Genomic DNA, 15,343 nt, shown 5'->3' on the forward strand with positions numbered 1-15,343 from the left:
TCCAGCTGTACCTCTGACCAGTGTTAAAGCTGTATCTCTGACCAGTATTCCAGCTCTACCTCTGACCAGTGTTCCAGCTGTACCTCTGACCAGTGTTCCAGCTGTACCTCTGACCAGTGTTAAAGCTGTATCTCTGACCAGTATTCCAGCTATACCTCTGACCAGTGTTCCAGCTGTACCTCTGACCAGTGTTAAAGCTGTATCTCTGACCAGTATTCCAGCTGTACCTCAGACCAGTATTCCAGATGTACCTCTGACCAGTATTCCAGCTGTACCTCTGACCAGTGTTCCAGCTGTACCTTTGACCAGCGTTCCAGCTGTACCTTGACCACTGTTCCAGCTGTACCTCTGACCAGTATTCCAGATGTACCTCTGACCAGTATTCCAGCTGTACCTCTGACCAGTGTTCCAGCTGTACCTTTGACCAATGTTCCTGCTGTACCTTGACCACTGTTCCAGCTGTACCTCTGACCAGTGTTCCACCAGACTGACGTGAATGCAAACACTGTCCACTAACAACACTTAAGAAAAGACAGGCTGCGGAAACCAGCTATTACTGACCTGATAAGCCGCTACAATGAGCGAAATGAAGACTCAAGAAACGTTTCTTCGACGACCAAAATGTGGGGGTGCTGACTCATCCCCGGTTATTCACACAAGCAAAGAGAAACAAATAAAGCTGTAGAGACATAACTACCGGAAAAGAGCAGTGATAATCCTGGAACAAACCCAAGCGTAAAGAGAACAAATAAAAGAAATACAAACACAGACAATAAACAACCGTTTACAAAAAAACTAATAATAATAATAATATTATTATCGTTATTGTTAATAAGAATAACAAGAAATCAAAGAAGAGGGAAGAACAGGAACAAAATTGTGATATCTCGAGTAAACAGATGAGCAAAGGACGAAGAACAAGGATAAAAATGGAAAGAAACAATAACACGTCGAAGAAACAGAGGTGAGAACAACAGAGAGAGAGGGAGAGAGAGAGAGAGAGAGAGAGAGAGAGAGAGAGAGAGAGAGAGAGAGAGAGAGAGAGAGAGAGAGAGAGAGAGAGAGAGAGAGAGAGAGAGAGAGAGAGGAAAGTATAAGTGACGTGGGCAGAGATGGTGTGAGTGACCGAGAGACAGATGAGTGTGACAACGCGACCAGAAGTGTGGGAACGTGAGACAGAAACAGAGACAGGAGACAGAACCAGAGAGACAGCGACAGACAGAAACAGTGAGAGACAGGAGGCAAAACCAGAGAGACAGCGACAGACAGAAACAGTGAGAGACAGAGACAGAACCAGAGAGACAGCGACAGAAACAGTGAGAGACAGGAGACAAAGACAGAGACAGACAGTGAGACACAGGGTGACAGAGCCAGAGAGAGAGAGAGAGAGAGAGAGAGAGAGAGAGAGAGAGAGAGAGAGAGAGAAAAGAGAGAGAGAGAGAGAGAGAGAGCGTATCCCCATCAAAAGCCCCCCAAAAAACTAGTCAGACCAAAAAAAGCCAACTGGAAAAAGCGACAAAATTCACAAAGACAATGGGGAGGACCTGGCGTCCAGGGGAACCAGGAGAATCACTCAAAAAAACGCAAAAAAAGAAATAAAGAATGCCACTGCAGGGAAAATAAAATAAAAACTACGATCACAATAAGAGAAAAGTGGAAACTCGGCCTAACTGAGGAAGAGAAATTCTCGCGTAGACGAGAAAAATGAGAGAATACAATTACAATAACAAATAATAAACGAGGTTCTGAAGAAGGTGTCGAGCCTGGGAGAAAGAGAAGTGAATAAGATGAATTATGTAAACAAGAAAAGAGGCAACAGACAGCAAGAAGTAGAGAGTTATTGTTGTTGTTGAACATTCAAATGGTATAAAATACCGACAGGTTGTTAGGTAAGACACATATGCAACAGTTAGGTATCTTTATTTCGAAACGTTTCGCCTACACAGTAGGCTTCTTCAGTCGAGTATAGAAAAGTTGATAGAAGCAGAAGATACTTGAAGACGATGTAATCAGTCCATCACCCTTAAAGTTTTGAGGTGGTCAGTCCCTCAGTCTGGAGAAGAGTATTGTTCCATAGTCTGAAACAATATGGAGTTGAAGTGACAGGATGGAACAACACTCTTCTCCAGACTGAGGGACTGACCACCTCAAAACTTTAAGGGTGATGGACTGATTACATCGTCTTCAAGTATCTTCTGCTTCTATCAACTTTTCTATACTCGACTGAAGAAGCCTACTGTGTAGGCGAAACGTTTCGAAATAAAGATACCTAACTGTTGCATATGTGTCTTACCTAACATTGTTGTTGTTGTTGATTTTTGTTCTTATGTTATTGCTGCTATTGTTATTTTTTGTTGATGTTTTGATTAGTGTTTTTGTTGATGTTATTGTTGATGCTTTGTTGATGTTATTGTTGATGCTTTGTTGATGTTATTGATGTTTTTGTTGATGTTATTCTTGATGTTTTTGTTGATGTTATTGTTGATGCTTTGTTGATGTTATTGATGTTTTTGTTGATGTTATTCTTGATGTTATTGTTGATGTTTTTCTTGATATTATTGGTGGTGGTGTTGATGTTTTTGTTGATGTTATTGTTATTCTTGATTTTGTTCAGATTTTTGCTGATATACTTGTTAATGTTATTGTTGTTAGTGTTCTTGTGAAGAACATCGAGAGTTCAAGTTCTCGATGTTCACGCCTCGTTTCTTCTTCCAAGGTGGGGACCTTGATAACGATCAAGGTCGCGTCGAGTCAAGGACCTGCACCTACCCTTCTTCGGATCAAAAACCTGATTACTTCACCCTCCCCCGGGGCACTGTGTGACCCGTACGTGTTTACAGCTTCCACTTAAATTCAGAATAATGCCCTCCCTCTGAAAAAAAAAAAATAGGCCCACCCAAAAATCAATAACATTTCTTTTAGACTTCTTAAAGACTGTCAACTCATTATTATTATTATTATTATTAATTATTATTAGTAAAACATACTAAACTTAATGAAAATATACATAATATACTAAGAAATCAAAATTATGTTTTTTTTTTGGGGGGGGAAGGGGGAACCGCCCCCCCCCCCGCGGCACGGTCCTAGACCGGGCTGCTGACCTGATTAATCAGGCTGTTAGTGCCCTCCGCCAACACCCACAACTTCACAGTTCTCGTTAAACGAGCACTCCACGACCAGGTAAAGGAAAACACCTTTACCATGTTTCTAATTTCTTCTTTAGAGGTAAATACTATATAAAAAAATTGATTATTGTTGCACAATGTTGATTACTGTCTTTTATTATTTTTATTGTTGATTATTCCCATTATTTACTGTAGTTTGCCCTTCAATGGCATCGTATAAACTACTGTTACATAATTCAGCGATGACCTGCGCGCGCACCTGAAGATGGTGTCAGGTGAACAAGCAATTAGCGGAAATGTTTAATAAGCACCCAGGTATTATGGTCGATAATTGTCATTTGTCAATATTAAAGTGGTTTCGACGTGGCAGAGATTAATGGCGCAGACTTGGTAATTAAACGGTGGTGCCAATCTGCTCCTAATTGTTAAATTTGCAACATCACTTAAGTGTCAACGTTACAGTTCCTAGGTGGCTTGTATCCATGTGCTCTATATAAGCACTCAGTACCAAGCCAGGGCTCCCCAAATGCAAGCCAGGGTTGCACAAAGGCGCTCAAAGCTAAGCCAAGGTTGCACAAATGCGCTCAAAGAATAAGCCAGGGCTCCACAAATGCACTCAAAACCAAGCCAGGGTTTTACAAAGGCATTCAAAGCCAAGGTATGGTTATAGAAAATAACCGTAAGAGATCTTACCAAAGAAACAACCATGAAACACACACACACACACACACACACACACACACACACACACACACACACACACACACACACACACACACACACACACACACACACACAAACACACACACACACACACACACACACACACACACACACACACACACACACACACACACACACACATACAACAAGAGATTCAAGGAAGTGTTCACAGAGGAGACAGAAGGGACTCCAGAAAGACGGAGAGGTGGGGCACACCACCAAGTGCTGGACACAGTGCACACAACCGAGGAAGAAGTGAAGAGGCTTCTGAGTAAGTTAGATACCTCAAAGGCAATGGGGCCAGATAACATCTCCCCATGGGTATTGAGAGAGGGAGCAGAGGCGCTATGTGTACCCCTAACAACAATATTCAATACATCTATCGAAACGGAGATTGCCTGAGGCATGGAAGACAGCAAATGTAGTCCCAATCTTTAAAAAAGGAGACAGACATGAAGCATTAAACTACAGACCAGTGTCACTGACATGTATAGTATGCAAAATCACGGAGAAGATTATCAGGAGAAGAGTGGTGGAACACCTAGAAAGGAATGATCTCATCAACAGCACCCAACATGGTTTCAGGGACGGGAAATCCTGTGTCACAAACCTACTAGAGTTCTATGACATGGTGACACCAGTAAGACAAGAGAGAGAGGGGTGGGTGGATTTCATTTTCTTGGACTGCAAGAAGGCGTTTGACACAGTTCCACACAAGAGATTAGTGCAAAAACTGGAGGACCAAGCAGGGATAACAGAGAAGGCACTACAATGGATCAGGGAATACTTGTCAGGAAGACAGCAGCGAGCCATGGTACGTGGCGAGATGTCAGAGTGGGCACCTGTGACCAGCGGGGTCCCACAGGGGTCAATCCTAGGACCAGTGCTGTTTCTGGTATTTGTGAACGACATGACGGAAGGAATAGACTCCGAAGTGTCCCTGTTTGCAGATGACGTGAAGTTGATGAGAAGAGTTCATTCGATCGAAGACCAGGCAGAACTACAAAGGGATCTGGACAGGCTGCAGACCTGGTCCAGCAACTGGCTCCTGGAGTTCAATCCCACCAAGTGCAAAGTCATGAGGATTGGGAAAGGGCAAAGAAGACCGCAGACGGAGTACAGTCTAGGGGGCCAGAGACTACAAACATCACTCAAGGAAAAAGATCTTGGGGTGAGTATAACACCAGGCACATCTCCTGAAGCGCACATCAACCAAACAACTGCTGCAGCATATGGGCGCCTGGCAAACCTCAGAACAGCATTCCGACCTCTTAATAAGGAATCGTTCAGGACCCTGTACACCGTGTACGTTAGGCCCATATTGGAGTATGCGGCACCAGTTTGGAACCCACACCTAGCCAAGCATGTAAAGAAACTAGAGAAAGTGCAAAGGTTTGCAACAAGACTAGTCCCAGAGTTAAGAGGTATGTCCTATGAGGAGAGGTTAAGGGAAATCAACCTGACGACACTGGAGGACAGGAGAGATAGGGGGGACATGATAACGACTTACAAAATACTGAGAGGAATTGACAAGGTGGACAAAAACAGGATGTTCCAGAGACTGGACACAGCAACACGGGGACACAGTTGGAAGTTGAAGACACAGATGAATCACAGGGATGTTAGGAAGTATTTCTTCAGCCACAGAATAGTCAGTAAGTGGAATAGTTTGGGAAGCGATGTAGTGGAGGCAGGATCCATACATAGCTTTAAGCAGAGGTATGATAAAGCTCACGGTTCAGGGAGAGTGACCTAGTAGCGACCAGTGAAGAGGCGGGGCCAGGAGCTAGGACTCGACCCCTGCAACCTCAACTAGGTGAGTACAACTAGGTGAGTACACACACACACACACACACATACACACACACACACACACACACACACACACACACACACACACACACACACACACACACACACACACAGTATAACAGCCAGGTACAACCATAAAGGCTGAGACAATCACGTAAGCAAAACAGCCATAACATTAGGAAATTTCATGCATCTGGTGGGAAAAATCACAGTACAAGTTCCCACTTCAAATAGAATTAAGGAAGTGAGATGAGAACGTGAACCAAACACAGTCCTGATGTCTGGATGACAGTCTTACCCACTAATATGATAAATCGATGCTATGAGCAGAGCTTAATGAAGCTATAAGCACAGATATGAGAAGAATTGGATGTAAAACGGTTTAGCAGACAGATTCTTTGTGTCTATATAACATCTAGACAGAAAGAATTATGCGAGTACACACACACACACACACACACACACACACACACACACACACACACACACACACACACACACACACACACATACACACACACACAAAGACACAGGGTTTGAAAACTAATGCAAAAAGACACAAATGCAAATAATGCGACATTTTATTGTGGTAACGTTTCGCTCTCCAGGAACTGGAGAGCGAAACGTTGCCACAATAAAATGTTACATTAGTTTCACTTGTGTCCTTTCACTTAAAATTTTGTGGGTATTTCTACCAACATTAATACAAAACTAATGAAGTTAAGAGAACTCACTTAATAATTGCTGGGGGACACACAAGCTTACCTCAGTCATGCAGATGTACCAAGCTTTCTGAACAGACCAAGATAACTGATTTCTGGTACTCTCACTTACCAAGCTTTCTGGACGTAGATACTGAGAGGACAAGCTGATCACTAGGACGACCTGATCACTGCGAGGACAACCTGATCACTGGAAGCACGACCTGAACACTGAGAGGACGACATGATCACTATGAGGAAATCCTGATCACTGGAAGGATAATTTGATCACTGAGAGGACGACCTGATCACTGGAAGCACGACCTGAACACTGAGAGGACGACATGATCACTATGAGGAAATCCTGATCACTGGAAGGACGACCTGATCACTGGACGGATAATTTGATCACTGAGAGGACGACCTGATCACTGGAAGCACGACCTGAACACTGAGAGGACGACCTGATCACTAAGACGACCTAATCCCAACCATCATCGAAACAAGAAATAGAAAAAAAAATCTTAACAGACAGCTTATGTTATCACAGAACTAACAGACAATTACATGGAGAGAAAGAGTACTAACCAACACACAAAACATCACCTCAACATCTACGTAACTACAAAACCTATACAATGCACAATAAACTCATACAAAAACGTTTCCATTTCAGGTTAAAACATGGTTTAAATCCAGTGACAAGAGCGTTTTTTTTTTTTTGAAGTCGACTGTTTCCCACCAATGTAAGGGGAGGTAAAGAAGGAAACACGTTTTATCATCACTCGTCCAGTAGCTGACTTGCTAATAGTGCGCAGATATCACTGTTGAAATGACTCTTCAAACTGTAACATTCTCATCCATCCTTCAGAGTACAGGCACTGTACTTCTCACATCCTGTAACATCCTTATCCATCCTTCAGAGTACAGGCACTGTGCTTCTCACATCCTTATCCATCCTTCAGAGTACAGGCACTGTACTTCTCACATCCTGTAACATCCTTATCCATCCTTCAGAGTACAGGCACTGTACTTCTCACATCCTGTAACATCCTTATCCATCCTTCAGAGTACAGGCACTGTACTTCTCACATCCTGTAACATCCTTATCCATCCTTCAGAGTACAGACACTGTACTTCTCCAGAACTCAAGTTCAGGTAACCGGTTTCCCCTGAATTCTTTCATAAATGTTGCCTTGCTCACACTTGGAAAATCCACCAATCTCCAGTAACTCGGATCGCACACATCCCTTCAGGGTGCTCAAGACAACCAATAAACCCTTCCCAATCCCAACCTCAACGGGACATTCCCTAAACACTCCTTCCATCCATGCCTAATTTATACATCCTGCTCCATCCTTTCTACGTGACCAAACACCTGCTGCTTCACTGTCTCCCACGCCACCACACTAATTCTTCACTTAATCTCTGTATAATAATCACAGGTTGATCTAAAGCATATCATTACTGTCTTAGGCTCCTCCTCCTCTTCTTCCTCCCCTCCTCTACCTCCTCTTCCTCTCTCCACAATCTTTCCGCCAACTTGAACAGACAACTTTCACACTAAGTCCCCTGCGTGCATTTACCCACGAATGTAGTTTCAATACAAACTATATCGTTCTTATACTCGGATAAGGAAGGATAAGCTAAGCTATGTCAGGTTAGATTACATTATGTTAGGTCAAGTCATGTGAGCTTAGATTACGTTACACTTTGTTAAGTTAACATATATTATACTTCCATAAAAATTATCCAACAAGCCTAAAATATTCCGAACAATTTGTCTTTTCGAACACCTTCGTACTTTTTTGTACCTATTTGCATTTGTGGTTTTACAAAAGCTATAGATGCAAATAGGTACAATAAGTTCACAACTCATAGATACAATGAGTTTACAACTCATTCTCCAAATAAAAGTTACTTTTATTTTCAGAACGACGAAAATTATGGCAGAGGGAGTGGCATACGTCCGGCAGCGCAGGACGAAGTACCGAAGCTTGGTTAGTACATTTTTGCACGCACGGAAATAACTTTGGAGGGCAGGTTGAACTTCGATATTCACCAACCATACAAAGGCCCCCGGTTCGACCCCCGCTGTGTTTGCTTCGAAAGAACAAGAAGCTTTTAACGTACAAACTGACCCTAAAATTTAAGTTGTCAAGTTCAAACGGTGTTTAACGGATTTAACCGCCGCTACAATACTGGTATCAGTCGTGTGTACTGCTAACGTCCCTCCAGCTTGCTTGGTTAACGGGGTTTAAAGCCTATCGGCTACACGAGGGTCATTAAGGGTGCAAGTCACCTGTTTACCACCAGTCAACAATAATTTAATATTAAAAGTAGGGATTAAAACTCTGAGTATACAGTATATATACACAGAAACATACACCTCATCGTATATACTCGCATATCACGAACCAACTTGGAGAATATCTGCCTTTCTCTCATTAGCAGTAATTTACACTTTACGCTAACTTAACCTACGATGTTGTATGAACAATACACTTGACTTATTTTCTGCAATATACAACAGCGTTTACATTTAATAAAATATTGTTAAACACACAAGAAAGTCACTAAGATGAAGTGCATTTCTGGCAGAATATATAAATGATAGTAATAATGTGTGCTTTAAAGCCGCTGTGATTATTTCATGGAAATAAGACCCCAATGGAAATAAGTCACTGTGTCTGACTTTTTTGGGTTATCCCAGGTTCTCTACACATATGCTGCTATGTATGATAATTCTATGTAACTATATTTGTGTATACCTGAATAAACTTACTTACTTACTTCATCCTCTCTCTCTTTCTCTCTTTTCTATTTTTTCCTCTCTCTCCCCTCCATGTGCAGACAGCAGTAGGTGAGCGGAAGCTGCAAGATATCCTCAAAGAGCTGGTGCCCCGGCTTACCAAGACGGACCAAAAGCCAACCTTCGATGGCTTGCAAAAATCATCTGCAGATTGACCTAAAAAAAAATATTTTTACCATAGTGGAGTGAAACACAGGTGTTGCAACTGCAACAACCGCAACACAGACCTGTGGTTGAAAGGACACCGGTTCCATCTCCGGCACTCGTTCACTCCAAGGTGTACTGCCTAGATGCCGGTGAAGGGATGCTGATCCAAGGAATCGGAGCTCTCCTCCACTTCAAACAACCAATGTTACTTCTCATTCCCCAGGTGCTAAATGCTCCCTACGGGTTTGGTGTTTCCCCTGCGAATGTAATATGATTACAATCAAAACTAAGCGTTAAACCCACAAGGGTCATACAGCAATAATAATAATAATAATAATAATAATGACTATATCGTTAAATAAATTGTGGAATGAGTACTGGATTATTTTTTTCTGATTATTATTATTATTATTCAGGCTATTATTACTATATTCATGTGGAAGCGCAAAACCAGTATGGGGTCATGGGGAATGAGGGAAAAGCCAACAAGGCTTAATCCGAGGAAAGGGAAGGTCAGTTCCACTTTCTGGGAAGATATAGAGAGATTTTCACTCGAAATCGCTAAGACTTTCACGATCTTTTCCCTCTATGTACTACTCTCTTTTCCTACGTCTCCTTTCTCTTTCTGTGGTTTTCTCCCCTTCCCCTTCCCCTCCCCCATTAATTCGCCCCCCACTTCCCTCCCCCGTCAGTCAACCGCGATCACAAGAAAATAAAATTCAATCTTCATTATTTTTAGTTGGCATTCCCACAAGGCATTCTCAAGGTCCTTTGAACCCTTGAGTTTAACTCCCCGGAGAGGCGCTCCGCGAGCCCTTGAACCTTGCGGCTCGGGGCCCTCAGAAGTTCTTGAACCTTGCATCTTGGGCCTTCAGGAATCCTTGAACCTTGCGGTTCGGGTCTTCAGGAGCCCTTAAACCTTGCATCTCGGGTCTTCAGGAGTCCTTGAACCTTGAGGTACAGGCCTTCAGAAGTCGATGAACCTTGAGGCACAGGCCTTCAGAAGTCGTTCAACCTTGAGGTACAGGCCTTCAGAAGTCGATGAACCTTGAGGCACAGGCCTTCAGAAGTCCTTCAACCTTGAGGTACAGGCTTTCAGAAGTCGTTGAACCTAGAGATGAAGACCTTCAGGAGACGTTGAACCTTGCATCTCGGGTCTTTAGGAGTTCTTGAACCATTCGGCTAGGGTCTTCAAGAGTCGCTGAACCTTGAGGTTCAGGTCTTCAGCAGTCCTTGGGAGATGAGGTTCAGGTCTTAAACAGCCCTTAAACTTTGGGACTAGGAGCTTCAGAGAGCACTGGGCCCACATTTCCCACAAAGCGCAGAACCCACGCTCAATTACTCTCCCATGATACTCATTCCTGTGGACGTTTCTCATTAGTATTCAAGCCACACCCACCAGTAACGTTCCTTCAAGCCATACTCACCAGTAACGTTCCTTCAAGCCACACCCACCAGTAATGTTCCTTCAAGCCACACCCACCAGTGACGTTCCTTCAAGCCACACCCACCAGTGATGTTCCTTCAAGCCACACCCACCAGTGACGTTCCTTCAAGCCACACCCACCAGTAACGTTCCTTCAAGCCACACCCACCAGTGACGTTCCTTCAACCTACACCCACCAGTAACGATCCTTCAAGCCACACCCACCAGTAACGTTCCTTTAAGCCACGCCCACCAGTAACGTTCTTTCAAGCCACACCCGTCAGTAACGTTCCTTCAAGCCACACCCACCAGTAATGTTCCTTCAAGCCACACCCACCAGTGCTGTGCCTTCAAGTCACACCCACCAGTAACGTTCCTTCAAGCCACACCCACTAGTAACGTTCCTTCAAGCCACACCCACCAGTGACGTTCCTTCAAGCCACACCCACCAATAGCGTTCCTTCAAGCCACACCCTCCAGTAACGTTCCTGCAGCAGTCGGAACGTTCGTGACAATCGTTCTTCGCAAGGCTGCAGTTTGAGAAAGAACGCTGTCACGCTCACGAACGTTGCGGCTGCACAGTGTTGATCGTGAGGCTGCGACAGAGGCAACGTTTCCAGAGAGAGTCAAGTCAGTGTAGCTGAAGACAGCGTCAGGGAGGCAGGTTCGCGTCGCTCCTCCACCCAGCGAGACTACTCTGGTCTCGCTCCTAGCCCCAGCGAGACTCTCTCTCGTTCCTCGCGTCCAGAGAGACTGTTTTGCTCCTCGTCCAAGTGAAACAGTCTCGCTTCTCGTCCCAGCGAGACTACTCTCGCCCCAGCGAGGCTGTGTCTCGTTCCTCGCCCTAGAGAGATTGTCTCGCTCGCTCGAGTGTCCTCTTCACGTCAAATCAATGGTAGTATACATTTCACCTGCAATGGTTACTTTATCTCATGTTATGGTCGTGACCAACCTTGTCACGTTGGTTATGGTGATGTGATGGTTATGTTGTGATGGTTGTGATGTGATGGTTGTGGTGATGTGATGGTTGTAATGTGATGGTTATGGTGCTGTGATGGTTATGGTGATGTGGTTATGGCGCTGTGATGGATGTGCTGTGATGGTTATGTTGTGATGGTTATGGTGCTGTGATGGATGTGCTGTGATGGTTATGGTGATGTGATGGTTACTGTGCTTTGAATGTTATGTTACTGTGACGGTTATGGTGCTGTGATAGTTTTAATGCTATGATGGCTATGGTGATGTGATTATGGTATTATGATTGTTATGGTGCTGTGATTATATTGTGATGATTATTGTGCTGTGATGATTAAGGTACTGTGAGTGTTATGGTACTGTGATGATTATGGTGCTGTGATGATTATGGTATTGTGATGGTTATGGCACTGTGATGATTATGGTATTGTGATGATTATGGTATTGTGATGGTTATTGTGCTGTGATGCTTATTGTGCTGTGGTTGTTACGGTGCTGTGATTTTGTTTATAGTGATGTGATGGTAGCTATTGTACTGTGACGGTGGTTATGGTGTTGTGGTGGTTATGTTGTGAAAGTTATGGCGTTGTGATGGTTATGGTGTTGTGATGGTTATGGTGCTCTGGTTATAGTGTTGTAATGGTTATGGTGCTGTGGTTATGGTGTTGTGATGGTTATGGTGCTGTGGTGGTTATGTTGTGATGGTTATGGTACTGTGGTGGTTATGGTGTTGTGATGGTTATGGTGCTGTGGTGGTTATGTTGTGATGGTTATGGTACTGTGGTGGTGATGGTGTTGTGATGGTTATGGTGCTGTGGTGGTTATGTTGTGATGGTTATGGTACTGCGGTGGTTATGTTGTGATGGTTATGGTGCTGTGGTGGTTATGGTGTTGTGGTCCTACAGTGGTTATGGAGCTGTGATGAGTTAAGATATGTTGGTTTGGTGGTGGTGGTGATGGTGGTGATGGTGGTGGTGACAGTGATGGTGGTTGTGATAGTGATAGTGGTGGTGGTGGTGGTGGTGGTGACAGTGAAGGTGGTTGTGATAGTGGTGGTAGTGATGGTGGTGGTGGTGACAGTGATGGTGGCTGTGGTAGCGGTGGTGGTGGTGATACTGGTTAATAAGTAGTGAGGTGCATACAGATACCTCTGTTATAACTCTGGTCAAGATAAGGATATAACCTGTGCATTACAGGGATTTTCTTACTTGCAGGTACCAGGGGAGGTGACAACGTTGTAATGTCGACCTCTCGTCTTCCTGGCACAAAACTACCACAGAGGCAGCAGACGCGTCTAACACCACCACAGAGGCACTAGACACGTCTGACACCTTCACAGAGGCAGCTCACATACGTCTAACACCACCACAGAAGCAGCTGACAGGTCTAATACCATCACAAAGATTGCTGTTAACACAACCACAGAGGCAGCCGACACACGTCTAACACTACCACAGGGACAGCTGACACACGTCTAACACTACCACAGGGACAGCTGACACACGTCTAACACTACCACAGGGACAGCTGACACACGTCTAACACTACCACAGGGACAGCTGACACACGTCTAACACTACCACAGGGACAGCTGACACACGTCTAACACTACCACAGGGACAGCTGACACACGTCTAACACTACCACAGAGGCAGCCGACACACGTCTAACACTACCACAGAGGCAGCCGACACACGTCTAACACTACCACAGGGACAGCTGACACACGTCTAACACTACCACAGGGACAGCTGACACACGTCTAACACTACCACAGGGACAGCTGACACACGTCTAACACTACCACAGAGACAGCTAAATCACATCTAATACCACAGAGACAGATGACGCGTCTAACATAATCAAAGAAGCAACTGACACGTCTAACACCAACACAAAGACAACTGGCACACGTCTTACACCACCAGAGGCAGCTGACACACGTCTAACACAACAGAAATAACTGACACGTCTAACACCACCGCAGAAACAGCTGACACGTCTAACACCATCACAGAAGCGGCTGACGAGTCTAATACCACCACAGAGACAGGTGACACGTCTAACATCACCACAGAGGCAGCTGACACGTCTAACGCCACCAAAGATGCAGCTGACACATGTCTAACACCACCACAGAAACAGCTGACACGCGTCTAACACCACTACAAAGATAGATGACACGTCTAACACCACAGACAGTTGACACGTCTAATACCACAGAGGCAGCTGACACGTCTAACACTACCACAGAAAAAGCTGACACATGTCTAACACCACCACAAAGGCAGCTGACACACGTCTAACAGCACCACAAAAACAGATGACACGTCTAAACCACAGAGGCAGCTGACCCGTCCGTCAGCACTATAAAGGCAGCTGACACGCCTGACAGCCACAGTGAATACATTTGTTAGCACTATGTTTCTGATTCACCAATATGACACGCAACACTGACTTGCGCAATGACGCTCTCTTGTAACACAAAATGAACTGTAAGGTTTTACGACAACAAGAAGATTAACCAGTGAACTTGTGTCAATTGTTCATGGTGTTAAGTTCGTGTAAAGTTGCCCAGGATGAAGAGGCTGGATGACACCTGCAGTGCTGCTGTGAGCGTCGCCAAGATGATGGATAACGTGTTGTTGTGTCGCCAAGAGGCTGGATAACACCTGCAGTGCTGCTGTGAGCGTCGCCAAGAGTATGGATAACATGTTACTGTGTCGCCAAGAGGCTGGATAACATGTTGCTGTGTCGCCAAAAGGCTGGATAACACCTGCAGTGTTGCTGTGTCAACACCCTCTTCGACGATCACAGGTTAGTACACTACTCTTTCTGATAATTACAGCAACAACCCCTCGTATCAATGATAACTACAGCAACAACCCCTCGTATCAATGATAACTACAGCAACAACCCCTCGTATCAATGATAACTACAGCAACAACCCCTCGTATCAATGATAATTACAGCAACAACCCCTCGTATCAATGATAATTACAGCAACAACCCCTCGTATCAATGATAACTACAGCAACAACCCCTCGTATCAATGATAACTTGATAATGGTACATCTGAGCGCCTACAAACCTCAAGTGCTGGTTCATCTTAGGATACTGGTCTCTTAAGTCAACTTCTGTAGGAAATGGGAATCAGGTTTGATCACAAAATGACCTACCCTTCCTTATCTAGGACCGAAATTGATTATCTCCCATTTCCGACGGGTTTAGCGTTCCCTCAATACTGGGTATCACCTGACAGCCAGGTGTTGTATCTCTTAACCTGTGACAATTCTATTTTGGTCAGTGATTCCTTTTGGAGGAGACAAGGACAAATAACATCATCTTGCCATATAGGACAAGTGAAAATTTGTGTATGCAATAATTTCGCCAAAATCATTCTGAACCTAACGAAAAAATATATTTCACTGTGTTTGTTTAATATTAAATTATTGTAAACAAATCTAAAATATATTTAGTTGGGTTAGGCTAAAATAAATTGTTCTTGTTATAATAAGGTTAGGTAAGTTTTCTAAGATTCTTTTGGTGCAAAATTAAAAATTTTTACATTAACATAAATGAAAAAAAATATATCTTTAAACGTATAAGAGAAAATTTT

The 15,343-nt window shown here is 43.9% G+C and overlaps 1 protein-coding gene across 2 annotated transcripts in view; it reads left to right on the plus strand.

Moving 5' to 3' along the window:
• The first annotated feature begins 11,396 nt into the window (after positions 1 to 11,396).
• The window catches only part of LOC128703556 (uncharacterized), a 275,977-nt gene continuing 272,030 nt past the window's right edge, over positions 11,397 to 15,343 (plus strand). The window contains exons 1-2 of one of the 2 annotated variants that reach the window (XM_070101233.1): positions 11,397 to 11,644; positions 12,939 to 14,541. The gene's annotated coding sequence lies outside the window, so the exon portion shown is untranslated. The remainder of the gene's footprint in view (positions 11,645 to 12,938; positions 14,542 to 15,343) is intronic. The other variant, XM_070101237.1, reaches the window with a different exon arrangement.

Source organism: Cherax quadricarinatus, chromosome 76 (genome assembly GCF_038502225.1).
Source record: "Cherax quadricarinatus isolate ZL_2023a chromosome 76, ASM3850222v1, whole genome shotgun sequence".
NCBI classification, from domain to species: domain Eukaryota; kingdom Metazoa; phylum Arthropoda; class Malacostraca; order Decapoda; family Parastacidae; genus Cherax; species Cherax quadricarinatus.